The 27,876-nt window shown below is 44.0% G+C and overlaps 1 long non-coding RNA gene across 2 annotated transcripts; it reads right to left on the reverse strand.

The window, feature by feature from the left end:
• On the reverse strand, positions 1–27,619 carry LOC137636992 (uncharacterized). Of its 2 annotated transcripts, XR_011043338.1 has the most exons (5): positions 27,441–27,619; positions 22,168–22,274; positions 13,063–13,191; positions 3,652–3,783; positions 1–1,429 (listed from the first exon to the last, which is right to left on the reverse strand). It is a non-coding gene; the product is annotated as an uncharacterized lncRNA (long non-coding RNA). The 2 variants fall into 2 exon arrangements; XR_011043337.1 differs by lacking the exon at positions 3,652–3,783 and having other exon boundaries at positions 27,441–27,618.
• Between the last annotated feature and the right edge of the window lie 257 nt (positions 27,620–27,876).

The following is a 27,876-nucleotide window of genomic DNA, read 5'->3' on the forward strand; positions in this document are numbered from 1 at the left end:
TGATACTGTATTACATTTAATCAAATTGACCACATTTTTATTAATAAGGAACATAGAGATGCACTACAGGATGAGAGGAACTTCAGAGGAGCAGATTGTGACACAGACTATTACTTAATATGTGCTAAAATAAAAGCAAGACTGTCAATGAAAAGGTCAACACCAATGAAGAGAAAAATGTACGTTTTGATGTTGATAAAGAATGATAAAACTCTAAATAATTTCCAGGTAAAGCTTACAAATCGTTAACAGACACTCGATATACTGGAAGACCAGGAAGACTTAACAAGATTTCATGTGAATACAGTATGGAAGAAAAAACAAAAGCCAGAAAAATAGCATATTTAGCAACACTTCAAAATCCAAATAATGAAGAATTGCAAGGAATACTATGGGGAAGGAATAAGGAAGTAAATTGAGTGACAAGACAAAGAGAGGGACACTCAATGAAGAATTAGAGGAGACTGATAAAAACAGAAGGGAGGGTAGAGTTAGACAACACTATCAGGGAATTGGAAAGCTGAGGAAAGGACATCAAGCAAGACCCGCAATGATAAGAGACGATCAAGGAAATATGATAACAGAAGATGAGGAAGCAATGATTGAGAGGGAAACTACTTTGAAGAATTATTGAACAGACAAGAACCCAATGAAACATTTCCGACACGATATTATACGGTCATGAAATTGAAATGGAGGAACCAGCCTTTGGAGACATACTAATAAAAGAGTCTGATGACTGGGAAGAAGGAATCATTGTACCATTACACAAAAAGGGAGATTTACTAAATTGTAAAAATTATCATGGAATAAGTCTTTGGTCAACAGCTAACAAAATCTTCACAATAATATTAAAATACAAATTAGTTGTTTATGCAAAGGCTGTTGTGGGAGAATACCAGGCTGGTTTCTCGAAGATCAACACCAAACCAGCTATTTACAATTAGACAGATTACTGAAAATTAAATAACTACTGTACACCTTACACCTCTTCTTTGATTATGTATTACATAATTAAGGAACTATCGAGAATCAGTATTGGAAGAAAGAGATTGAAGTAAATGATGGAGGAAGAGAGTTGGAAAATGACTGTTGGATACAATTAAGTGTAGAAGAACCTAAAGACATTACTTTTCACAAGATCATATGATTTGGAAGATGCTACAATCAAAGAATTGTATAAGTTATAATGAAAATGTTTCGTTAGATGATTAATATGGACCCGCCCGAGAAGTAGTTCATTCGACTTCAGTGGAGGGTTGGATTTAAACCCAAAACAAGTAAACACGTAAGAAACGTTGGAAGAAATAAAATGAGTGACGATCCATCCGTTCTCTTCCTCTGCAATGTCAGTTACATTTTCGGGTTGGTGACGTTAAGTCATCTTTAGTATCGCCTCGTCACATTCTTCTATTAACGTCGGCAGCACCTGGAAAAAAATTCAGAGCACTTATAATTCGTCAAAACATAAACATTTCAAAAACTGTTGAACAGGTCCTAATAACACAAAGAATATATTGGATGACTATAATAGAAGATTGTTTAGCAGCTGCAAGGCTGGCCGGAGAAACAAGGATGTTTATGAAACGTAAGAACAGGTCGTTTTAAATTCACTTGCACAATACGAGAAATTCAGCCAAACACTGTTCAGTAGTTTGAATAAGTGAGGAGACTTAAGATGTGCCTTCAAGACAAATTAAACATGAGTTGGTTTCATCAAGTAGAAGACATGATTGATTGAAATCTATTGCAAAAGAAAATGGAAAAATAAACCTGATTGAGGAATGATCTTCCTAAAGAAACAGACCAATTCATTCTTACATCTACAACACATTACTACACTAACTTTTAAGAGAGGTTTCTACATCATACTTCAGAGGACTTGTTTCCCATCTGCTGTTCGTATGTGCATTTCATTTTCATCAAACAGTACAGTACTTTACCACCTCCCACGATTCAGTGTGATCAATGCCCTCAATTATTCAGGGCATGAATTAGTCTTAAGAGCCATTATACGGCTCACCACCCAAACAATAATTAACCTACTATGACCTTCTCTATTCAACCTTCGATTGGGACTGAAAACTTTATTTGGATACGAATACATGCTGACGACTTTACCTATTTCTTTTTTCTTGAATCACCCTTTTCAAACGTAAGTACTTTATTCTACAAAGACGGGTTTTACAATGTGCTGGTCATATTTGTTTTGTCCAAAATAATATTACTATCATCATTAACAATACATGAACCATATGTATTTTACAACTGGTTATCTTGTATTTATCAATCTCTCATACAGCATCAACAGCACACGAAACTCTACGGAAAATACGCGACTTTGGCTTCAAATTGGTCGACCACCCACCTTACAGTACTCCCCAAACCTGATCCCCTCCGACTATCACCTCTTTCCACAACTGAAGAAACATCTCAAGTGAACAAAATTTCACGAGTTTTCATAACCCAGTCAAAAAAGAATTATGAGGATCTCAGTGTGAAACTGGGCTCTTAGGTGAGGATTCTATAGTGGCATAGCTATATCTTGCTCCCCCAGATTGCTATTTTAGTCTCAGAGCTTTGAATCTACCAAAATTATCTTTATTTTCTAATTACTTTTTCATAAATATGCAACTTCCAGTGTACACTTGTCTTCTCTTATTATTATTATTAAATGCTAAGCTACAACCCTAGTTGGAAAAGCAGGATGCTATAAGCCCAGGGGCCCCAACAGGGAAAATAGCTCAGTGAGGAAAGGAAACAAGGAAAAATAAAATATTTTAAAAATAGTAATAACATCAAAATATTTCCCACATAAACAATAAAAACTTCAACAAAACAAGAGGAAGAGAAACTAGATAGAACAGTGTGCCCGAGTGTACCCTCAAGCAAGAGAACTCTAACCCAAGACAGTGGAAGACCATGGTACAGAGACTACAGCACTACCCAAATTCTGGCCACGGCTTCATCATAGTTTGCAGAATCAGCTAGTCAGTTTGAAAGCTCCATTCCTGAACGAAGTAGCAAGTAGTACTGTAAAGGGAAGAAACAAACACTGCAAAGAGTTTTTCGTAAAGATTACGGTGTGCCAGGCACGGCATATGTGCAATACCCCTTTCAGATCTGTTCCGTAATCATGAACAAACAGTGAGAAATCAAAATTGTTCTCCAGTCTCAGGTAGTGCCATAGCTTTTCACTGCCTTGGGGTAGAGTTCTCTACTTGAAGGTACACTTGGACACATTATTCTATCTTATAACTCTTCCTCTTTTGTATGTTTTTTTTAAGTTTTTATAGTTTTAATATGAAAGATTTATATCAATGTTGTATCCATTCTTAAAATATTTCATAATTGTTCATTACTTCTCTTGTATTTCATTTATTTCCTTTCCTCACTGGGCTATTATTCCCTGTTGGAACCCTTGGGCTTATAGCATCCTCCTTTTCTAACAGGGATTGTAGCTCACCTTTTCATAAATATTATGTGAAAGGGACAAATGTATCGAGTGTAAGCAAGAAAAAATTTAACAGAATCTATAAAACAGACATTAAATGTTAGAAATAAGTACTTCATATTGATTAGTCAAGTCAAGGCAATACATTTTTGGATTAAATTTCTAGAAAATCCCCAGGTAATTTCCAATTTACTTACCAGCTATCAAACAAAAGAAAGCATCTTTCTCTGGTGACGAGGGGACCAAGATGAGGCCCAAGGCTCCGATCAGACTGGAAACTGCTGGACACACGTCTGGGGGTGCCGTGAGATGCCCATCTTCCACAACATCTGCAAAACAAAGAAATAAACTGTACAGAAGGTCCTTAAACTTACAAACTTAATAGGTTACAAGAAGCTGTTTGTAAGTGAAATTTTGTTAGATTTTGACCTAGGGTAAGCCTAACCTGAAACTCATGACTACGATTTCCAGATAGAGAAGTCAACAAATAGTTAGGTTTCATATGAAATAGATATCAGGTTATTCCAACTGTTGGTTTGCTTATTGCATTAAATGATATATTATTGTTTTATTACAGAATTTCTTTATCTTATCTTTGTTATTTTCAGTTGGATTTGTGTTTGTATCTGTTAAGGTTTGTAAGTTGGGGACCACCTGTGCGATGAAAATGCACTTCCCCTGAATAATACATGTTCAGATTTTAATTATTATCATTATTATTATAATTACTAATATTAGTATTATTATTAACATTATTATTATTACTATTATTTTTACTTGCTAAGCTTGGTATGTTTCATGAGTAAAGAAGGTCCCAACCTCACAAACATTCGGACCTTTTCAACTGGGAAGGCCTATGGGGATATAATCAATTATATTGTCACATGAGGCATGTACATTGATGTTGTTGATGAATATAACAGTCTTTTAATATGTTTCAGAAGATTCACAACTGTTCATAGCTATCTGATACTGTGCACTGATTGAAGCTCACAAATAGTATTGGCAAATAAAGACCTGAAGAGTGCCATTAACAACAATGGGACATGCATGAGGTCACTGAACGTGGAGCAAAAGAAGGCTTGAAATGGAAATTTATTCGTTTTGCAAATGCTGTATGGCAAAACGGTATAAGGCATTAGTTAATTAAAATATTTTAATTATAAAATAAATTTTTGAATATATATAGCTGCAACTCTGTTGCTCGACAGACAAAAAAAAAACAGTAAAACTCGCCAGCGATCGCTATACAGGTTGCGGGTGTGCCCACCAGCGCCAACTGTCGGCCAGATACCATACTCGATGTAAACAAAGACTCAATTTCTTCTCATCCCACTGCGTCTCTATTGGGGAGGAAGGGAGGGTCATTTAATTTATATATTCACCGGGTAAGTATATTCAAAAATTTATTTTATAATTAAAATATCATTTTTAAATATTTAACTTAGCCGGTGAATATATATAGCTGATTCACACCCAGGGTGGTGGGTAGAGACCAGTTAAATATGTTTACATCGTTTAAGCTAAGAGTTTTTATTTCATTTTGGAAGTTATCAATATAACGAAAACAAAATAAATAGGTACCTGGTAAGGAAGTCGACTTAGACGATTACTCTGCCTTGTAAGTACGTCTTCCTTACGGAGCCTCGCGATCCTCTTAGGATGCTGACAGACCCCTAGGCGCTGAAGTATCAAGGGCTGCAACCCATACAACAGGACCTCATCAAACCCCTAATCTGGGCGCTCTCAAGAAATGACTTTGACCACCCGCCAAATCAACCAGGATGCGAAAGGCTTCTTAGCCTTCCGGACAACCCATAAAAAACAACATTAAAAACATTTCAAGAGACAAATTAAAAGGATATGGAATTAGGGAATTGTAGTGGTTGAGCCCTCACCCACTACTGCACTCGCTGCTACGAATGGTCCCAGTGTGTAGCAGTTCTCGTAAAGAGACTGGACATCTTTCAAGTAAAATGACGCGAACACTGACTTGCTTCTCCAATAGGTTGCGTCCATTATACTTTGCAGAGATCTATTTTGCTTAAAGGCCACGGAAGTTGCTACAGCTCTAACTTCGTGCGTCTTAACCTTAAGCAAAGCTCGGTCTTCCTCACTCAGATGTGAATGAGCTTCTCGTATTAACAATCTGATAAAGTATGACAAAGCATTCTTTGACATAGGCAAGGATGGTTTCTTAACTGAACACCATAAAGCTTCAGATTGGCCTCGTAAAGGTTTAGTACGCTTTAAATAGAACTTAAGAGCTCTAACAGGGCATAAGACTCTTTCTAGTTCATTGCCTACGATCTCCGATAAGCTGGGAATATCGAAAGATTTAGGCCAAGGCCGAGAAGGTAGCTCATTTTTGGCTAGAAAACCAAGTTGCAGCGAACAAGTAGCTTTTTCCGACGAAAATCCGATGTTCTTGCTGAAGGCATGAATCTCACTGACTCTTTTAGCCGAGGCTAAGCATACCAGGAAAAGAGTCTTAAGAGTGAGATCTTTCAGGGAGGCTGACTGTAAAGGCTCAAACCTGTCTGACATGAGGAATCTTAGTACCACGTCTAAATTCCACCCAGGCGTAGCCAAACGACGCTCCTTAGTGGTCTCAAAAGACTTAAGGAGGTCTTGCAGATCTTTATTGTTGGAAAGATCTAAGCCTCTATGCCGGAAGACCGATGCCAACATGCTTCTGTAGCCCTTCATAGTGGGAGCTGAAAGGGATCGTCCTTTTCTCAGGTATAAGAGAAAATCAGCTATTTGGGCTACAGAGGTACTGGTCGAGGATACAGAAACTGACTTGCACCAGTCTCGGAAGACTTCCCACTTCGATTGGTAGACTCTAATGGTAGACGCTCTCCTTGCTCTAGCAATCGCACTGGCTGCCTCCTTCGAAAAGCCTCTAGCTCTCGAGAGTCTTTCGATAGTCTGAAGGCAGTCAGACGAAGAGCGTGGAGGCTTTGGTGTACCTTCTTTACGTGCGGCTGACGTAGAAGGTCTACTCTTAGAGGCAGACTTCTGGGAACGTCTACTAACCATCGAAGTACCTCGGTGAACCATTCTCTCGCGGGCCAGAGGGGAGCAACTAACGTCAACCTTGTCCCTTCGCGAGAGGCGAACTTCTGCAGTACCTTGTTGACAATCTTGAACGGTGGGAATGCGTAGAGATCCAGATGTGACCAATCTAGGAGGAAGGCATCTATATGTATTGCTGCTGGGTCCGGGACTGGAGAGCAATAGATTGGAAGCCTCTTGGTCAGCGAGGTTGCAAAGAGATCTATGGTTGGTTGACCCCAAGTGGCCCAAAGTCTCTTGCACACATCCTTGTGGAGGGTCCATTCTGTTGGAATTACTTGCCCTTTCCGACTGAGACAATCTGCTATGACGTTCAAGTCGCCCTGGATGAACCTCGTTACTAGGGAGATGTCTCGATCTTTTGACCAGATGAGCAGGTCCCTTGCGATCTCGTACAACGTCAGTGAGTGGGTACCTCCTTGTTTGGAGATGTACGCCAAGGCCGTGGTGTTGTCCGAATTTACTTCCACCACTTTGCCTCGAAGGAGATACTCGAAGCTTTTCAAGGCCAGATGAACTGCCAACAGCTCCTTGCAGTTGATATGCATGCTCCTCTGACTCGTGTTCCACAGACCTGAGCATTCCCGACCGTCCAGCGTCGCTCCCCAGCCCAAGTCCGATGCGTCCGAGAAGAGAACGTGGTTGGGTAACTGAACAGCCAGGGGAAGACCCTCTCTTAGGTTGATATTGTCCTTCCACCAAGTCAGACAAGACTTCATCTTTCCGGAAATCGGGATTGAGACCGCCTCTAGCGTCTTGTCCTTTTTCCAGTGGAAAGCCAGATGGAATTGAAGAGGACGGAGGTGTAGTCTTCCTAGTGATACAAATTGCTCCAGGGATGACAGCGTCCCTACCAGACTCATCCACAGCCTGACTGAGCAGCGTTCTTTCTTCAGCATCTTCTGGATGGAAAACAGGGCTTGATCTATTCTGGGGGCTGACGGAAAAGCCCGAAAAGCTTGACTGTGAATCTCCATCCCTAAATACAGAATAGTTTGGGATGGGACCAGCTGCGACTTTTCCAAATTGACTAGGAGTCCCAATTCCTTGGTCAGATCTAGAGTCCACTTAGGATCCTTCAGACAGCGACGACTGGAAGAGGCTCTGAGAAGCCAGTTGTCCAAATAAAGGGAGGCTCGGATGTCCGATAAGTGGAGGAATTTGGCCACATTCCTCATCAGCCTCGTAAATACGAGAGGAGCTGTGCTTAGGCCAAAGCACAGGGCCCGAAACTGGTAGACCACATCTTCGAAGACGAACCTCCGAAAAGGTTGAGAGTCTGAGTGAATGGGGATGTGGAAGTAGGCGTCCCTTAAGTCTAGCGAGACCATCCAGTCTTCCTTTCTGACCGCTGCTAAGACTGACTTTGTGGTCTCCATGGAAAACTTCGTCTTTGTGACAAAGACATTCAGAGCACTGACGTCTAGCACCGGTCTCCATCCTCCTGTCTTCTTTGATACTAGGAAGAGACGGTTGTAAAACCCCGGTGATTGAAGGTCCGAGACTTTGACCACCGCTCCCTTCTCTAGCAAAAGAGACACTTCCAGTTTCAGGGCTTGTCTCTTTTCTACCTCTCTGTACCTGGGAGAGAGATCGATGGGGGACGTCACTAGAGGGGGTTTGCGTACAAAAGGGATCTTGTACCCCTCTCTGAGTAACTTCACAGATTGTTGATCTGCGCCTCTCTTCTCCCAGGCTTGCCAGAAGTTCTTGAGTCTGGCTCCTACTGCTGTCTGAAGTTGCGGGCAGTCAGACTCTGCCCTTAGAGGACTTGGATCCTTTCCTCTTCCCTCGCTTCCCTTCGGCACGAGCACCTCCTCTGCTGGAGGCTCTGCCACGAAAGGGCGGAATAAAGCGAGACGCTGGAGTGTCTAACCTCGGTCTAGCAGACAATGTACGCAAAGGGGGAGCTTTGCGAGCCGAGGACGCAACTAGATCGTGGGTGTCCTTCTGAACTAAAGATAGGGCAATTTCCTTTACCAAGACTTCAGGAAACAGGCACTTGGAAAGGGGAGCAAAGAGTAGCTCGGATCTTTGGCATGGCGTCACTCCAGCAGACAGGAAAGAACATAGAGACTCTCGCTTCTTCAGGACTCCGGACGTAAATGAGGCGGCTAGCTCGTTGGACCCATCACGGACGGCCTTGTCCATGCAGGACATAATGAGCAAGGAAACGTCCTTATCTGCAGAAGAGATCTTCCTGCTCAGGGCTCCTAGGCACCAGTCTAGGAAGTTAAAGACTTCGAAAGCCCTAAAAATCCCTTTAAGAAGGTGGTCCAGGTCCGATGGTGACCAACAAATCTTCGAGCGTCTCATGGCAAGGCGGCGGGGAGAGTCTACAAGACTTGAGAAGTCGCCCTGGGCAGAGGCAGGAACTCCCAAGCCGAGAACTTCTCCCGTGGCATACCAGACGCTCGATCTAGACGAGAGTTTAGATGGGGGAAAGGCAAATGCTGTCTTTCCTAAACTCTTCTTAGTCTCTAACCAGTCTCCCAACAGCCGCAAAGCTCTCTTGGATGAACGAGAGAGAACGAGTCTAGTAAAGGCAGGTGTGGTAGCAGGCACGCCTAACACAAACTCTGACGGCGGCGAACGAGGAGCCACAGAAACAAAGTGGTCAGGGAACAACTCCTTAAATACAGCCATGACTTTTCTAAAGTCCAATGATGGTTGAGTTGCCTTAGGTTCGTCAAGGTCTGAAGGTTGATCCTCTTGCGGTTCAGCAACGTCCTCATCTGATAGTTCCTCATCCGAAAACTGATGAGGAAACGGCAACGGAGTGGGCAACATTTGGCTCGCTGAGTCCGGTCGCACTGGTGCATGTGTGACGGATCCGGACGCAACGTCATGGAACTGCTGCACAGTCTGTGAACTGTCAACAACCAAGGGTGCGCGAGGACGCACAGCGTCCACCCGAGACTGTTTAGACCGTCTGGGTTGTGCAGTCAACACCATACCGGGTTGCGGAGGTTGACGCACCGCGTCAAAACAAGTCACCTCTGATGGTTGTTGAACGTCCTGAACGTCAACAACCACCTCCGTGCGTCGCCTAACGTCAACGTGCGGCTGGCAAACCACACTGGGTCGCATCGGTGGGGGTACAACCTCAACTGGTAGACGCGAGAAAGTAACCTCAGCGTCAACAGGACGCACAACAGACCGCTTGGATGGTTGTTGGCCAGAAGGTTCAGCAGCAACTTCTCCGCAATGAAGTCCTCCATCAAGGACGCAAGCTTGGACTGCATGTCCTGTAGCAATACCCATTTAGGGTCTACGGCAGCAGGTGCGGCAACAGATGGGGTGAGCGACTGAGGCGGTACCGCTTTGCCTCTCTTAGGCGGCGAGCAGTCATCAGATAACGGCAACGAGTCCGAACTGACCCAGTGGCTACAACCGGGACGTTGGACTTGTCCTGAAGGGACCGACTTACGCTTCAAAGGTTGTGAGACATTGGTCCAAAGTTTCTTACGAGAAACACCTTCGGACGACGAGGTAAAAACGGGCTCTCTCGTCTTACGTTGGTAGGGGCGATCTTGGGGAGATACGCCCGATACCATAGAGGGAACGTCTGTTCGCTGATCAAAGCCTCTCGAACCCATGCGTCGTACGACATTGCTTCTCCCCTGGGCTTGGGAGCTTGCAAGAGGTCCCGGACTAGGAGGACGACAGGCACGAACAGACGAACCCTCAAGCGCAACACTGTTCACAACACTTTGAGAAACACTAGGCACTTTATCACTTCCCGCGGCACTTTGGCACTTTAGTTCCTTAACATCCGCCATGAGTTGATTGCGGTCACTTGCAAGGGACTCAACTCTCTCCCCCAAGGCATGGATAGCACGCCTCATGTCAGCCATCGATGGTTCCTGAGTGCTAGGAGGGGGGTTAGGAACAACCACTACAGGGGAAGGATTAGGTTGAGGGGCATGAGGAGAGGAAAAATCTACCGACCTAGAAGAACTTCTCCTTACCCTATCTCTCTCTAGTCTGCGTGTATACTTCTCAAATTCGATAAAATCGAATTCCGAAAGGCCCACGCATTCCTCACACCGATCTTCCAATTGACAGGTTTTACCCCGACAATTGGAACAAACAGTGTGAGGGTCGAGAGAAGCCTTTGGAAGACGCCTATGACAGTCCCTAGCATTGCATTTTCTAAACTTGGGAACTTGTGAAAGGTCAGCCATTTTGAATTGGTCAAGGGAAAATTCAAAAAAACGATCTAAGTCATCAACAATGAATCCGATACAAAAAAAGAGTTCAAGGATTTATTTGAAGAAAAACCCTGTACTGCGAAAGCTCATAACCAAATTAAAGTACTTCACCAAATATGATGGGAAAAACTCCAGGTTTCAACAGCGAGTAAAGTACGTCTTGTCGACACGTCGACAGAGAAGAAATTGAGTCTTTGTTTACATCGAGTATGGTATCTGGCCGACAGTTGGCGCTGGTGGGCACACCCGCAACCTGTATAGCGATCGCTGGCGAGTTTTACTGTTTTTTTTTGTCTGTCGAGCAACAGAGTTGCAGCTATATATATTCACCGGCTAAGTTAAATATTTAAAAAATAGGTTTCTGTTATTGCTCGTAGGGGCTACTATTTTAATATTTATGTGATTTACAGAACTTTTTTTGAAATACCAGACTTAATGAATGGCAGGCCTATTGGATTGAAACCTGATATGGATGTGGAATTAGGAACATTGTGTGTCCAAACTATTTACTTTTGGGTACAGCATGAAATACAGTACCATATGGTTCATGGTCTACTTCAGGTGACACTAAGAAGTGTTTAAACTTTATACAAAATGTTGTCAACACTTTTTGGCATAAGTGGCAGAGAGATTTCTCCACGCTCATTGTACGGCGAAAGTGGCACTCGGAAAAGAGAAACATACAACTCGGTGATATCGTTATAATAAAAGATAAAAATGTTGTGCGAGAGAAATGGAAAATGGGACATCTTGTAGGTACAGAACAGAGCTGCCAGGTTTCTAAGTGAAAAAAGGCCAACTTCTAATCAGCTGTAGCTTGAAAAGGCCAACCCATTAGAAAAAATGGCGAAAAACATAACATTTAAGGCCAACCTTTCTTATTATGATATTGCTAACAGCCAACCAATTTAAAAAAAAGGGCCAAAATTTGAAGTTTTTGACCTGAAAAAGGCCAACCTGGCAACCCTGGTACAGAAACAGGCAGAGATAGTAAAGTGAGAGATGTGAGAATTAGATACAAAATACAAAGACCAGAAAAATATTAGAGACATGGTGACAGTTATTAATAGATCTGTTCACAAGTTGGTGGTATTGCCACCCACTGAGGAGCAATCAAAGTGGCAGGAGTGTATTATTAGTTACAGACACTAATATTATTATTATCATTACTAGCCAAGCTACAATCCTAGTTGGAAAAGCAAGATGCTATAAGCCCAAGGGGCTCCAACAGGGGAAAATAACTCAGTGAGGAAAGGAAATAAGGAAATAAATAAATGATGAGAACAAATTAACAATAAATCATTCTAAAAACAGTAACAACGTCAAAATAGATATGTCATATATAAACAATTAACAACGTCAAAAACAGATATGTCATCTATAAAAAAAGACTCATGTCAGCCTGGTCAACATAAAAACATTTGCTCCAACTTTGAACTTTTGGAATAAATGTTGCCAGGCATTTACCGTTTTAAAAACGGACATATTGACGTAAAGGAGTGATAATACAGTCACTAACCTGTAAAAGATAATAACAAAGTAGGGTAGAAATTACGGTCGCCTGTATTTTTAGGAAATACGGCTGAGAACAGTATATTTCTACGGAGAATTTCCGATTAAAATTACATTTTTTTCATAAGTGTAGAATGTAGTTTTTTTCTTTGTCGTAACTTTCTAGTTTAGTAAACTGTGCGATTGTCGATGCTTACTAATGAAGTGTAAATTTAAAAAAGATTTTAGTTAAGAAGAGATCAATACCATAAGCGTGGAAAGAAAATGAAAATTGCATCTACCAGAATGATCAGCTTGGTTAATGTTGTTGTGTCCAGTGTCTTCTAGGAGATAGACACTCCAAAATCAAACTATTATTCTTTTGGGTAGTGCCATAGCCTCTGTATCATGGTCTTCCACTGTCTTGGGTTAGAATTTAGAGTTCTCTTGCTTGCGGGTACACTCAGGCACACTATTTTATGTTTCCTCACGGGGGTATTTTCCCTGTTAGAGCTATTAGGCTTATAGCATCCTGCTTTCCATAGTAGGGTTATAGGTTAGCTAGTAATAATAATAATCGTAATACTGTATTCAACTGTAAGGACACAACCCATCTAAACTAATTCAGGGTAATTAAGAACACCACTTACTGTACTTGATCTACAATATGGATACCACTCACCTTTTCATAAATAATATGTCTCCTGAAAGGGACAAATGTATCAAGTGAAAGCAAGAAAAAAGTTAACAGAATCTATAAGACAGACAATAAATGTTAGAAATAAGTTTTTTGGAAAATCCCCAGGGAATTTCCATTTTACCTACCAGCTATCAATAAGGACAGCATCTTTCTCTCGTGACGAGGGGACCAAGATGAGGCCCAAGGCTCCAATTAGACTGGATAGAGTTGGACGCACGTTTGGGGTGCCGTGAGATGCCCATCTTCCACAACATCTGCAAAACAAAGAAATAAACTGTACAGAAGGTCCTTAAACTTACAAATTTAATAGGTTACAAGAAGCTGTTTGTAAGTGAAATTTAGTTGGATTCTGACCTACAGTAAGCCTACCTGAAACTCATGACTATGATTTCCAGGTAGAGAAGTCAACAAATGGTCGGGTTTCATATGAAATAGATATCAGGTTATTAAAAATGTTGTTTTATTAGAGTATTTATTAATCTTATTCTTGTTATTTTCAGTTTGTTTCTGCAAATATTTGTGAGTTAGGGACCACCTGTACGGTGAAAATGTAGTTTCCCTGAATAATACATGTTCCGTTTTAAATTATCATTATTATTATTACTATTATTATTATTAATACCTGCTAAACTACAACCATAGTTGGAAAAGCAGGATGATACAAGCCAAGGGGCTCCAACAGGGAAAATAGCCCGGTGAGGAAAGGAAACATGGAAAACTAAAATATTTTGAGAACAGTAACATTAAAATAAATACATAATAATCATAATCATGCTCCTTTCTATGTGAGCGATTGTGACGCAGTTCCGGTATACTAACAGTCATGCCTTCTCAATCACAAGACTCAACAATACACAATATTCTGGAAGTTTTATTCCAGCCGTGACCAGATTGTGGAATGACCTTCCTAATCAGGCAGTTGAATCGGTGGAACTTGAGAAGTTCAAACATGCAGCGAATATTTTTATGTTAAACAGGCTGACAGAAGCCTTTCCTCATTGTTTATATATGACAGATCTAATTCAACGTTGTTACTCGTCTCAAAATATCTCATTTCAATTGTTCATTACTTCTTATATAGTTTATTTCCTTACTTTCTTTTTAAACTGGAATATTTACCCACTTGGAGCCCTTGGGCTTATGTCATCCTGCTTTTCCAATAACAGTTGTAGCTTAGTAAATCTTAGAGCTCCTGTAAATAAGGCAACAGCTCCTCATACTCGGGACTTGTCTGAGAGTATCACAGCATTTATCAGTAGCATTCAAAATATCTGTCATTTTACATACAGCCATGGTCGGCTTTTCGTGAGTGTTACGTTCCAAGACCCCTTGCAAAATGCAAATCCTCGATAAGCGGGGGATGACTATATACATTAAACAATTCTTCTTCACCCAAGGGGTTAACTACTGCATTGTAATTGTTCAGTGGCTACTTTCCTCTTGGTAAGGGTAGAAGAGACTCTTTAGCTATGGTAAGCAGCTCTTCTAGGAGAAGGACAATCCAAAATTAAACCATTGTTCTCTATTCTTAAGTAGTGCCATAGCCTCTGTACCATGGTCTTACACTACCTTGGGTTAGAGTTCTCTTGCTTGAGGGTACACTCAGGCACACTTTTCTATCTTATTTCTCTTCCATTTTTTTTGTTAAAGTTTTTATAGTTTATATAGGAATATTTATTTTAATGTTGTTAATGTTCTTAGAATACTTTATTTTTCTTATTTCCTTTCCTCACTGAGCTATTTTCCCTGTTGGAGCCCCTGGGCTTATAGCATCCAGCTTTTCCAACTAGGGTTGTAGCTAAGCAAGTAAATAATAATAATAATAATAATAATAATAATAATAATCCCTCAGGTCACTCTACAAAAAGAAATCTTAGTTAAATAATTTTATAAGTGTACTTTACAGTACTGTACTTCACACAGAAGCTTAATACTGTATACGGTTTATATAAAATTATAGCAGATTATAAGTAATGAAAGCTCTCAACTTAAAAACTTAATAGGGTCCAAGAAGTCCTTTGTAAGTCGAAATTTGATAAATTTTGACCTAGGGTAAGCCTAACCTAACTCACACGCCTATGGTTTTCAGCTGCAAAAGTCAACAAACAGTTCGATTTCATATTGTAAATGTCTCTATGACGAAAATTAAGGCTGTTAGAGCAATTTTTAAAAAATATACTGCAAAATGTGCTTGAAAAAAATTAACCCCTGGGGGTTAAGGGTTGGAAATTTCCAAATAGCCTGGGGGTAAAAAGGTTTAATTAAATAATTTTGTTCAATTACAGTATTTCATCATGAACATTTGATACAATATCCGAGATTTAAAATTTCAGTTGGATTTGCATTTGTACGTCTGAATGTTTTTAAGTCGAACATTTGTGATTATAGAGTGAAAATCAACTTACGTCAGGTTTCTAGGAAATCTATTAACCCTTTTACCCCCAGGCTATTTGTAAATTTCCAACCCTTAACCCCCAGGGGGTTATTTTTTTCCCAGCACATTTTGCAGTATATTTTTTTAAAATTGCTCTAACAGCCTTAATTTTTGTCATAGAGAGGTCAGGTTGGTCTCATTCTCTTGGAAAATGCCTGAAGTTTCTTAAAAAAAATATGAAAAAATATGAAAAATGTTATTTTCCTTAGTAAAATAAATTTTTGAATATACTTACCCGGTGATCATGTAGCTGCAGCTCTGCTGCCCGACAGAAAAAACCTACGGGCGGGATACGCCAGCGATCGCTATACAGGTGGGGGTGTACAACAACAGCGCCATCTGTCGAGTAGGTACTCCAGTACTTCTTGTCAACAAAGAACCAATTTTCTCCTCGGTCCACTGGGTCTCTATGGGGAGGAAGGGAGGGTCCTTTAATTCATGATCACCGGGTAAGTATATTCAAAAATTTATTTTACTAAGGAAAATAACATTTTTCAATATTAATCTTACCCGGTGATCATGTAGCTGATTCACACCCAGGGGGGTGGGTGGAGACCAGCATACATGTTAACATTAGAAGCTAAGTATCCCGTATTTCCTTTTAGCAGTTATTCAAAATAACAGACATAAAATAATAAGTACCTGGTAAGGAAGTCGACTTGAACCATTACTCTGCCTTTTTAAGTACGTCTTCCTTACTGAGCCTCGCGATCCTCTTAGGATGCTGAGCGACTCCTAGGTGCTGAAGTATGAAGGGCTGCAACCCATACTAAAGGACCTCATCACAACCTCTAATCTAGGCGCTTCTCAAGAAAGAATTTGACCACCCGCCAAATCAACCAGGATGCGAAAGGCTTCTTAGCCTTCCGTACAACCCAAAAACAACAATAAAAAGCATTTCAAGAGAAAGATTAAAAAAGGTTATGGGATTATGGGAATGTAGTGGTTGAGCCCTCACCTACTACTGCACTCCCTGCTACGAATGGTCCCAGGGTGTAGCAGTTCTCGTAAAGAGACTGGACATCTTTAAGGTAAAATGATGCGAACACTGACTTGCTTCTCCAATAGGTTGCATCCATTACACTCTGCAGAGATCTGTTTTGTTTGAAGGCCACTGAAGTAGCGACAGCTCTAACTTCATGTGTCCTTACCTTCAGCAGAGCATGGTCTTCCTCATTCAGATGAGAATGGGCTTCTCTAATCAAAAGTCTGATGTAATAAGAAACTGCGTTCTTCGACATCGGTAAAGCAGGTTTCTTAATGGAACACCATAAAGCTTCTGATTGTCCTCGTAATGGCTTCGTACGTCTTAAATAGTACTTAAGAGCTCTTACTGGGCATAGTACTCTCTCTTGTTCGTTTCCAACCAAACTGGACAGACTTGGAATCTCGAACGATTTGGGCCAAGGACGAGAAGGGAATTCGTTTTTAGCTAAAAAACCAAGCTGTAAGGAACATGTAGCCGTTTCAGATGTAAATCCTATGTTCCTGCTGAAGGCGTGTATCTCATTGACTCTTTTAGCTGTTGCTAAGCAAACGAGGAAAAGAGTCTTCAAAGTGAGATCTTTAAAAGAGGCTGATTGAAGCGGTTCGAACCTTGCTGACATCAGGAACCTTAAAACCACGTCTAAGTTCCAACCTGGTGTGGCTAACCGACGCTCCTTTGAGGTCTCAAAAGACTTAAGGAGGTCCTGTAGATCTTTGTTGTTGGAAAGATCTAAGCCTCTGTGGCGGAAGACTGCTGCCAACATGTTTCTGTAACCTTTGATCGTAGGAGCTGATAGGGATCTTACCTTCCTTAGGTGTAAAAGGAAGTCAGCTATCTGCGTTACAGAGGTACTGGTTGAGGATACTGAATTCGCCTTGCACCAGCTTCGGAAGACTTCCCATTTTGACTGGTAGACCTTGAGAGTGGATGTCCTCCTTGCTCTGGCAATCGCTCTGGCTGCCTCCTTCGAAAAGCCTCTAGCTCTTGAGAGTCTTTCGATAGTCTGAAGGCAGTCAGACGAAGAGCGTGGAGGCTTGGGTGTACCTTCTTTACGTGCGGCTGACGCAGAAGGTCCACTCTTAGAGGAAGAGTCCTGGGAACGTCTACTAGCCATTGCAGTACCTCGGTGAACCATTCTCTCGCGGGCCAGAGGGGAGCAACCAACGTCAACCTTGTCCCTTCGTGAGAGGCGAACTTCTGCAGTACCTTGTTGACAATCTTGAACGGGGGGAACGCATAAAGGTCTAGATGGGACCAATCCAGAAGAAAGGCATCTACGTGAACTGCTGCTGGGTCCGGAATCGGTGAGCAATAATTTGGGAGCCTCTTGGTCATCGAGGTAGCGAACAGATCTATGGTGGGCTGACCCCACAGGGTCCATAGTCTGTTGCAAACATTCTTGTGAAGGGTCCATTCTGTAGGGATGATCTGACCCTTCCGGCTGAGGCGGTCTGCCATGACATTCATGTCGCCTTGAATGAACCTCGTTACAAGCGATATCTTTCGATCTCTTGACCAGGTGAGGAGGTCCCTTGCGATCTCGAACAACGTCATCGAATGAGTCCCTCCTTGCTTGGAGATGTACGCCAAGGCTGTAGTGTTGTCGGAGTTCACCTCCACCACCTTGCCTAGAAGGAGGGACTTGAAGCTTCTCAAGGCCAGATGAACTGCCAGTAGCTCCTTGCAGTTGATGTGTAGTGCTCTTTGATCCGGATTCCACGTGCCCGAGCATTCCCGACCGTCCAGTGTCGCACCCCAGCCCGTGTCCGATGCGTCCGAGAAGAGAAGGTGGTCGGGGGTCTGAACAGCCAGTGGTAGACCTTCCTTGAGAAGAATGTTGTTCTTCCACCAAGTCAGTGCAGACTTCATCTCTTCGGATATAGGAACTGAGACCGCTTCTAGCGTCATGTCCTTTCTCCAGTGAGCAGCTAGGTGATACTGAAGGGGTCGGAGGTGGAGTCTCCCTAACGCGATGAACTGGTCCAGCGATGAAAGCGTCCCTATTAGACTCATCCACTGTCTGACTGAACATCGGTTCCTTTTCAGCATGCTCTGGATGCATTCTTGGGCTTGACTGATTCTGGGGGCCGACGGAAAAGCCCGAAAAGCTTGACTCTGAATCTCCATACCTAGATAGACTATAGTTTGGGATGGGACGAGTTGGGACTTTTCTATATTGACCAGGAGACCCAATTCCTTGGTCAGATCCATAGTCCATTTGAGATTCTCCAGACAGCGACGACTTGACGCAGCTCTTAAAAGCCAGTCGTCCAAATAGAGGGAGGCTCTGATGTCTGCTAAATGCAGGAATTTGGCAATATTCCTCATCAGTTTGGTAAACACTAGAGGTGCCGTGCTTAGGCCAAAGCACAGGGCTTGGAACTGGTAAACCACCTTCCCAAAGACGAACCTTAGGAAAGGTTGGGAATCTGGGTGGATGGGGACGTGAAAGTACGCGTCCTTTAGGTCTAACGAGACCATCCAGTCTTCCTTCCTGATCGATGCTAGCACCGACTTCGTCGTCTCCATGGTGAACGTCTGCTTGGTGACAAAGACATTTAGAGCACTGACGTCCAGCACCGGTCTCCACCCTCCTGTCTTCTTCGCTACTAAGAAGAGACGGTTGTAGAAGCCCGGGGATTGATGGTCCCGGACTATGACTACCGCTCCCTTTTGTAGCAAGAGAGACACCTCTTGCTGTAAAGCTAGCCTCTTGTCCTCCTCTCTGTACCTGGGAGAGAGGTCGATGGGAGTTGTTGCTAGAGGGGGCTTGCGCAAGAATGGAATCCTGTGCCCCTCTCTGAGTAACTTCACAGACTGTGCGTCTGCACCCCTGTTCTCCCAGGCCTGCCAGTAGTTCTTGAGCCTGGCTCCCACTGCTGTCTGGAGAAGATGGCAGTCAGACTCTGCCTTTTGAGGACTTGGAACCCTTCTTCTTTTTGCCACGTTGACTATCGGCACGGGTACCTCCTCTGCTGGAGGTTCTGCCACGAAAGGGCGGAATGAACCTAGACGCTGGTGTGTCCATCCTAGGTCTAGGCACGGAAGGTAAAGCTGTGATTTTACGTGCGGATGACGCCACCAGGTCATGGGTGTCTTTCTGGATCAACGAGGCGGCAATCCCCTTGATCAGCTCTTCAGGAAAGAGACACTTGGATAGCGGAGCAAACATCAGCTCTGACTTCTGACAAGGTGTGATCCCCGCTGACAAGAAGGAGCAAAGGTGATCTCGCTTCTTAAGAACTCCAGACACGAAAGAAGCCGCAAGCTCGCCAGACCCATCCCGAATGGCTTTGTCCATGCAGGACATGATGAGCATGGCAGAGTCCTTATCCGAAGGGGAGGTCTTTCTGCTCAACGCTCCCAAACACCAGTCCAGGAAGTTGAAGATCTCAAACGCACGGAAAACTCCCTTCAAAAGATGGTCCATGTCCGAAAAGGTCCAGCAAATCTTGGAGCGTCTCATAGCCAGTCTGCGGGGAGAGTCTACCAGACTTGAGAAGTCGCCCTGGGCAGAGGCAGGAACTCCCAAGCCGAGAACTTCTCCCGTGGCATACCAGACGCTAGATTTGGAAGCAAGCTTGGTCGGGGGAAAGATGAAGGATGTCTTCCCAAGTTGCTTCTTGGCCTGCAACCACTCTCCCAGTACCCTTAAAGCTCTCTTGGATGAGCGAGCGAGTACGAGCTTCGTAAAGGCAGGAGCTGCTGACTGCATGCCTAAAGCGAACTCAGAGGGAGGTGAGCGTGGAGCTGCAGACACAAACTGGTCCGGATACAACTCCTTAAACAGGGCAAGGACTTTCCTAAAGTCTAAGGAGGGAGGCGTAGTCTTGGGTTCATCTATGTCGGAGTGTTGATCGTCCAAATGCGCAGCTTCGTCGTCATCAGAGATTCCTTCATCCGAATGCTGAGGAGGAAGCGGCAAAGGAGGAGAAGAAAGCTGAACGGCTGAATCTGGCAGCACGGGAGCATGCGTAGCTGCACTGGATCCAACATCATGCCGCTGCTGGTCAGTCTGAGAGCTGGCAACCACAAAAGCGGAGTGGTGGTGCGTGGTGGGGACTGCCGTGGGTTGCGGAGACTGCCGCATTGCGTCAAAACACGGCAGCTTGACTGCACCTTCCCACTGCTGATGCGGTAGCTCACGCATGTCAACGGAGGGTGCCGCACGTCGGCTAACGTCAACATGCGTCTGGCAGGGTCGACTGCGCATCGGTGGTGGAGCTCTCACAGCCGGAGTGTGGGAGCAGGCAGCCGCAGTGTCAGCTGAGCGCACAACCGTGGCAGGTTGTAGGTTAACGGGTGCAGCGTCAACCTTCTCAGCACGATACTCCTGCATGAAGGAAGCTAGCTGAGTCTGCATAGACTGCAGCAAAGACCACTTAGGGTCTACAGCGGTTGGTGTGGCAACAGACGGAGTGATTGCCTGCTGCGGAACCACTCTACCTCTCTTGGGAGGTGTGCAGTCTTCGGAAGACTGCGGCGAGTCCGAACTGACCCAGTGGCTACACCTGGGTCGTTGGACTCGCTCGGAAGGGACCTTGCGCTTGAGAGGTCGTGAGACCTTGGTCCAGCGTTTCTGACGAGAAACTTCTTCCGCAGACGAGGAATGAATGGGCTCACTCGTCTGTTTGTGGGTGGGACGATCTCTGCAAGATACGTCCTCAACCACTGAGGGTACATCTGTACGCTGATCAAGGCCTGTCGAACCCTTTGGTCCTTCGACATTGCTTCTCCCCTGGGCTTGGGAGCTTGCAAGAGGTCCCGGACTGGGAGGACGACTGGCACGAACAGATGCACCCTCATGCGTAACACTGACACTTTTCACAGCACTTGCACTCACTACACTTCCCACTGCACTTTTCTCCTTCAACTCTTTGACGTCGGCCAAGAGTTGATTGCGGTCATTCGCTAATGACTCAACTCTGTCACCAAGAGCCTGAATGGCACGCATCATGTCCGCCATCGAGGGTTGCTGAGAGCTAGTAGAAGGGTCGGGTGTAACCACTACAGGGGAAGGAATAGGTTGTGGGGCATGGGGAGAGGAAAAATCAAGAGCGAGACGAACTCCTCCTGATCCTATCCTTCTCTAGCCTACGTGCATTCTTAAGGAATTCTTGAAAATCGAATTCCGAAAGCCCAGCGCATTCCTCACATCGATCTTCCAATTGACAGGCTTTACCCCTACAATTGGAACAAACGGTGTGAGGATCTATATAGAGGCCTTCGGAAGACGCCTAGAACAGTCCCTAGCGCTACACTGCCTGTACTTGGGGACTTGAGTAGGGTCAGACATCTTGAATTAGTCAAAGGGGGAAATCCAAAATCTATCCAAGTCGTCAACAAATAATCCAAAATCTAATCAATGAAAGCTTGATAAGGTATTGATGATAACTCCTGTACAGCGAAAGCTAATAACTAGAGAGAATACATCACCAAATAGCGTGAAAATCAACTCCAGAAACAACAGCGTATCAAGTAGGTCTTGCCGGTGGCACGACAGAGAGAAAATTGGTTCTTTGTTGACAAGAAGTACTGGAGTACCTACTCGTCAGATGGCGCTGTTGTTGTACACCCCCACCTGTATAGCGATCGCTGGCGTATCCCGCCCATAGGTTTTTTCTGTCGGGCAGCAGAGCTGCAGCTACATGATCACCGGGTAAGATTAATATTGAAAAAAAAATTTTATAGCATTTTTTTGCAAGGACGTACCGGTATGTCCATGGGGGTAAAGGGATGGCTTTTGTGAAATGTACCAGTACGTCCTTTGGGGGTAAAAGGGTTAAGCAGACCTGAATATTACTGTACCTGGAAAAGCTGGGTGTTTGAAGTGTCCGATCACCAGGACTAACGAGCAGACCGTGTAAGACACTATCTAACCCCCTGCAGTTGGGCCGATTAGTTTCTCGAACATCCTGAAAGAAGATGGATCCTTCAGATTTAATGAGATTGATTGAAGATTGTTACCAAAAGTGTAAACAAATACATAAGAAAAGACTCATCACTAATAAGAGTAAAACCACAAAATATCAGGGGAGCAAAAATAAAAAATCAGAACATCATTTTAGGGCTATGAAAATGTCCATACCTGTTGAAATTACATAAAAATATTATTACCATTACTAGCTAAGTTACAACCCTTATAGAAAATGCAGGATGCTCTAAGCCCAAAGGTCTCCAAGGGGAAAATAGTCTAGTGAGGAAAGAAATTAAGGAAAAAGATGTGTGACTGAGTGTACCTTCAAGCAAGAGAACTCTAACCAAAGACAGTGGTACAGAGGTTATGACACTACTCATGATTAGAGAACAATGGTTTGATTTTGGAGTATCCTTCTCCTAAAAGAGGTGCTTACCGTAGCTAAAGAGTCTCTTCTACCCCTACAATGTAGAAATTAGATACAGAACAATTACAGTGCAGTAGTTAACCCCATGGGCGAAAAAGAGTTATTTGGTAATCTCAGTGTTGTCAGGTGTATGAGGACAGAGAAGAATGGGGAAAGAATAAGCCAGACTATTCGGTGTATGTGTAGGCAAAGGGAAAATAAGCTGTAACCAGAAAGGGATCTAGTGTAGTACAATCTGGCCAGTCAAAACGGCCCAATAACTCTCGCAGGAGTATATCAACAGATGGAATATGGATGGATAAGCCGAATGAATAGAGGAAACGGCAGTAGAATTGATGTACAGTAGAACAAGAGGTTTGTTTTTAGGTCAGAACATATACGATTAAAAGCCAAGTTTATTAACGGCCAAAATACTATAAATTTTAAAAGTAAGTTGTATTTTTCTTAGCAATACAAACCTGAGTTCTTTATATGGGTTAGCTCTGTTATTGTTTTGTTACAAAAAAAAATTGATGAAATATCGTGGCGCAGCACTGCCCTGGTCTCAAGGGGTTAAGAGTACCAAAGACACGGTCCAAGACCGTGTCCTTGCCCTCTCGAGGAGGGATCTCTGGGTCGGAAAACCCATTGAGAGCCCTCATTAGAGTCAGAACTTGCCAAAACGCATGTTCTGACTCTTGCTGGTCTCCTCCTGCTGTAGGACTTGCAGCGAAGTCTCCTGCTATCCCCAAAGGCTCTTCTTGGGGAGAGTCGCGGACATTCCCTGAGGGGCTAGCTGGCTCCATCCTAGTCCTAGTAGAGGACTTCGGCAATGTTTTGGAGTCCTTAGATTCCTTCCTGGGAAGGATGTAGGACTCCAACATTGACAAGGGTGGCATGTTCCTTTCAATCCCCGACTGAGTACAGTAGACCCCTCGGCGCGAGGAGAGATTCCCCCATTGGTGCGATGGGGAAAAAGTCTCTCTTTGCGTGATTCCCTTGGGGACGGGAAATCTACGTCCGAAAGGGAAGGAGAGGAAGTCTGAGGAAAAGAAGGAACCTGCCTCGAAGGTCTGCGTGGAGTCAGTTTCGCCCTTGGGGAAGTGACCGCGTCTGGAACTCCTCTTTTTCTCTTCAAAGGGGTAGGGGTAGAAGAAACCATGGTTCTGTGTCCCAATTCACAGAAGACCGACTTGAAAGCCTGCGTTACGGCTCTGACCAGTGCACCGAACCAGGGCTGTTAGCTGACAGACGCGCTGTCAGACATACCCCTTGAAGGGACAGGGATTGAAGGATCACTGGGAGGAGTCCCCACCATTGGTGGATTTGCCTGTGGTGGCTTTGGGATCCTGGACCCATCTGGATGTTTCCCTCCTCCCACAATGCGCAGCGGTATGCGCTTACGTGGAGGGGAATGAGGCGATGGCGACCTTGCCGTGCGCGCGGGAGGATATTGATGCTCGAGCGAGGGAGAATATCGGGGCTCGCTCGCGGGACACTGTTGGCGCGCGCGTGCGGGAGAGTATTTGCACTCGTGCAGGATTATCACTTTGAGCGCAGACGCGCGAGAAAATGTTGGCGCGCATCTGTTGGAGAGGATGGGCGAGAGTGCGCAGGGCGCGCGTGTATCCTTGTGGATGCACGCAGGAGAAGGCTAGCGCGCAGATGAGCGCTGGCGCGTGGGAGAAGCCAGCATTGCTGACTTCCCAGAAGTACTACTTTCAGTAAATCGTTGGCACGCGGGTTTTTCCTGGCGAGTATGATGATGCGCAGCATGGTGCCGAGAGCTGGATGTTGGGCGCGTATGCGCGCGGGCAGGAGCCTGATGGCGCGCAGGTGGTTTGCGCACAGGTGAGTGTTGGCGCGCAGCTGGGCACGGGCACGTAGGAGAATGTTGGCGCGTAACTGCGGGGCGCGCAGGAGAAAGTGGGCGCATATGCGCATGAGGGCGCGCATAGCGTGTGATGGAGCTATGCTCCTGTTGGAGCATATGCGCATGTTGGCACATATGCCCTTGATGCCCTGAGTTAGGGTTTAGTGATAAGGCCTGACGAGCTACTAAGGAGCGTTCATCAGGTCTCGTTGGCAGGTAGCGCATATGTGGTTGGCGCGCAATAGCGTGCTTTGGTGGAGCCTTGTTAGGCCCATGTAGAAAAGGTGACGGCAGGTTGGTAGGTCTGTCGGATGGAAGGTCGACGTGCCCTTTAAAAGGACGATCTTCCATCGAAGGAGATCGCGAACAATCTGCAGAAAGGTCCAGGACCAATGCAGGAGCAGTGATGGATGATTGGTCTCGACGCTCCCCTGTGGTGGACTGCATCGAAGATGTTGAACCAAAGAGGCGCCACCTCACCTCCCACAGGAGAAGGAAGGCCTCTAAGGCGAAGAGGAAGGCGAGCCTTCCGACGAATGCGCCCTCTGGGGGCCATTGGATCAGCACGCTGACCTTCCGCAGTCCTCCGAAGAGGAGTCTCTGTAAGTGAACTACCCTGAGGGGGAGAAACACTAGCAGGAGAGACTGACGATGGACTTAGTCTCTCCCTCGTAGGTTGAACAGGAACGGGAGAAACTAAGCCGTCGGCTATCGTAGAGTTTGGAGAGGTAGAGGTGATGGGTGATACCACATTGGATACCTCTGACACCACAACGTCGACAAGAGACAGAGGATCAACTTCTGACGGTGACGACGATTGCTTGACAGCGGCACCCAATCAGATGTAGTTAAGCAAAACCTCCTTGGTGGGCGAACCCGTAAGCCCCAAGGAGGACCAAGGCTGGAAAAGGGAGGTAAATGACATATCCTCCCCCGGGGGGAGAGGTGGAGCTGCTTCGCCAGGGGAAGCACGTCATCTCTCGAGTCCCGAGGTTGGTAAACAATACATCGGTCTACGCTACCACTCGACGGTCTCTCGAAAGAGACCGACCGAGTGGGAGCTTCAGAGGAGGTGTGGGCAACGGAAGAAGAGGCCTTGGGTTTTTCTCCTTTCGAAGCAACCTTCGAAGGAGAAATATCCCGTTTGAACTTCTTATCGTCGCGAAAACCTCTCCCACTGGGAGGTAGACCACTCCCTACACCTGTTGTTGCTATCACACCGTTGGCTTCTACAAAAAGGGCAAAGGGCGTGAGGATTAGTCTCGACCGCCAATATGAATGTTCCGCAGGGGCGGTCGGGATACCCAGCGCAAGTGCGCATGATTGCAGAGGCCAACTTCACATATACAGAACTAGAAAAAGAAAACACAAAAGCAATTAAATGGCTGCCAAATGACGGCGAGGATGAGAGCTGACACGTCCGACCACCATCAGAGCCGAGAGCAAAGTGAGCTCAAGCACAGGTGTGTGATGGGGGGGGGGGATAGCAAGCTACCCTCCCCTACCCCCGCTAATTAGCGGTGTGGGTAGTAAACCCTCGTTAAAAATTAATGGCTCGTCATTTCAGCTACGCCGAAAGTAATACCCCTATTAAATAGCGTGGTTTGTATTCCAGTTACGGAGCAAATAAGCTCAGTTAGGTTAAAGTTCACGTAGTGTAAGTCAGAGTAAGTTACGGTACATTATCGCAGTCACCATCTCTACCTCCTCGCCGATTGTCCGTCTCCTCCTGCGTAGCAAATCCTACACCTGCGTAAGGTAAAGTGACATTAAAAACCCCTTTTTTATTTATTATTTCTTTATAATTATTCTTTTTTACATCTCTCTTATACAATGCAATTGTATTATTGTTATGTGAAATCATGTGTAGTAATTTACTAAGGAGTTATCATAGGTTTTTGGGCTGTAGAACGAATTATTCAAATTACAGTGCATTCTTATGGGAATATTTGCTCCAACATATGATTGTTTTAACATACGAAGCAGGTCCCGGAACGAATTAAGATCGTATGTAGAGGTTCCACTGTATATGACTACCGTAGGCTCTAGAGACTTTAAATATGCTGTCCAGAGACTAAACAATAAGCTCCCACTAGACATCCAAAAGACTGAAGATATTAAGCCTTTCAAGAAGAAACTGAAAACTTTCTTGTTCTCAAAGTGCTTCGATAGTGTGGAATTGACAGTAAACTAGCAATATGCGTTGTGAAATGTTGAATGCTTTCAAACGAACATGATAAAATGACTGTGGAGGTCCTATAGAGAGTAGGGTTCCCCTGTTGCATAGGACCAGAAGAGCAGGCCTTAAAGCAAAGTAAAGTATTTCAAATTAGTTCAATAATAGATGCAAAATTACACTAGTACCTGCTCTAAATATATACCGTTTTCTATTAAATCTTATCAAAGAAAATTAAAAAATTCTGATAAGATAATCTTAGATATTCTGAGAGAGAGAGAGAGAGAGAGAGAGAGAGAGAGAGAGAGAGAGAGAGAGAGAGAGAGAGAGAGAGAGAGAGAGAGAGAGAAAGGTGGAAAGATTTTGTACGTAAACATGTAAACATTTCAAATATTTATTCTAGCCCCTGAAGCCTTATCTCCTCTAACTTCTGACTTCACTAAGATTAACAGCTACCCACAATAATTACCTCCGCCAACGAGCTTGGGAGGAGGTTATGTTTTCGGCCGTTTGTTTGATTGTGAACAACTTCCTGCCCACTCGTAGGGAAGTTATTCAATTTTGAAAGTCCAAGGTTAAAGGTTAACGGTCAAGGTAAATGTTAAAGGTTAAGGTAAAGGTCTGTGCTCTACTGAGCGCCCCTCTATTTTACTCTTCTTTTACCCTAACTGGTGTTACTGTTTTAAAAATGAATAGGGTTTTAACTCACCTTAAACTTTAAGTTTTAAAATCCATTCCCGTTAGGCTCTACTTTCGCCTCAAGTTCAACAGATATTCCTCCGCTTGTCCTAGTTCCTTCAGTTGAAAGTAACACAATTTAAATGTCTTATTTGCCATAGTAGTTTTCATGTAAACCGCTATACACACCTGGAAGGGAAAATTTCACTATTTATAATCTAAAATTGTAAACTGAATGGAAACAGCTATTAACATCTGAAAATATTAAATTACGCTTTTTTTATAACCTGAAAAAAAACTTAAAAGTAAAAGCATATCTCACAAAAGAAAGCATTAATGTTATGATAGTTTATCTCTACAATACACGACTTCTCACAATCTTCTCAGGGAATTCGTGAATTGCCTAACTATAAGCTAATTGTTCAAGTACATAACAGACATTATGATGTCGTAAGTTCTCCTTCATA

This window comes from Palaemon carinicauda, unplaced genomic scaffold (genome assembly GCF_036898095.1).
Source record: "Palaemon carinicauda isolate YSFRI2023 unplaced genomic scaffold, ASM3689809v2 scaffold48, whole genome shotgun sequence".
Classification (NCBI taxonomy): Eukaryota; Metazoa; Arthropoda; class Malacostraca; order Decapoda; family Palaemonidae; genus Palaemon; species Palaemon carinicauda.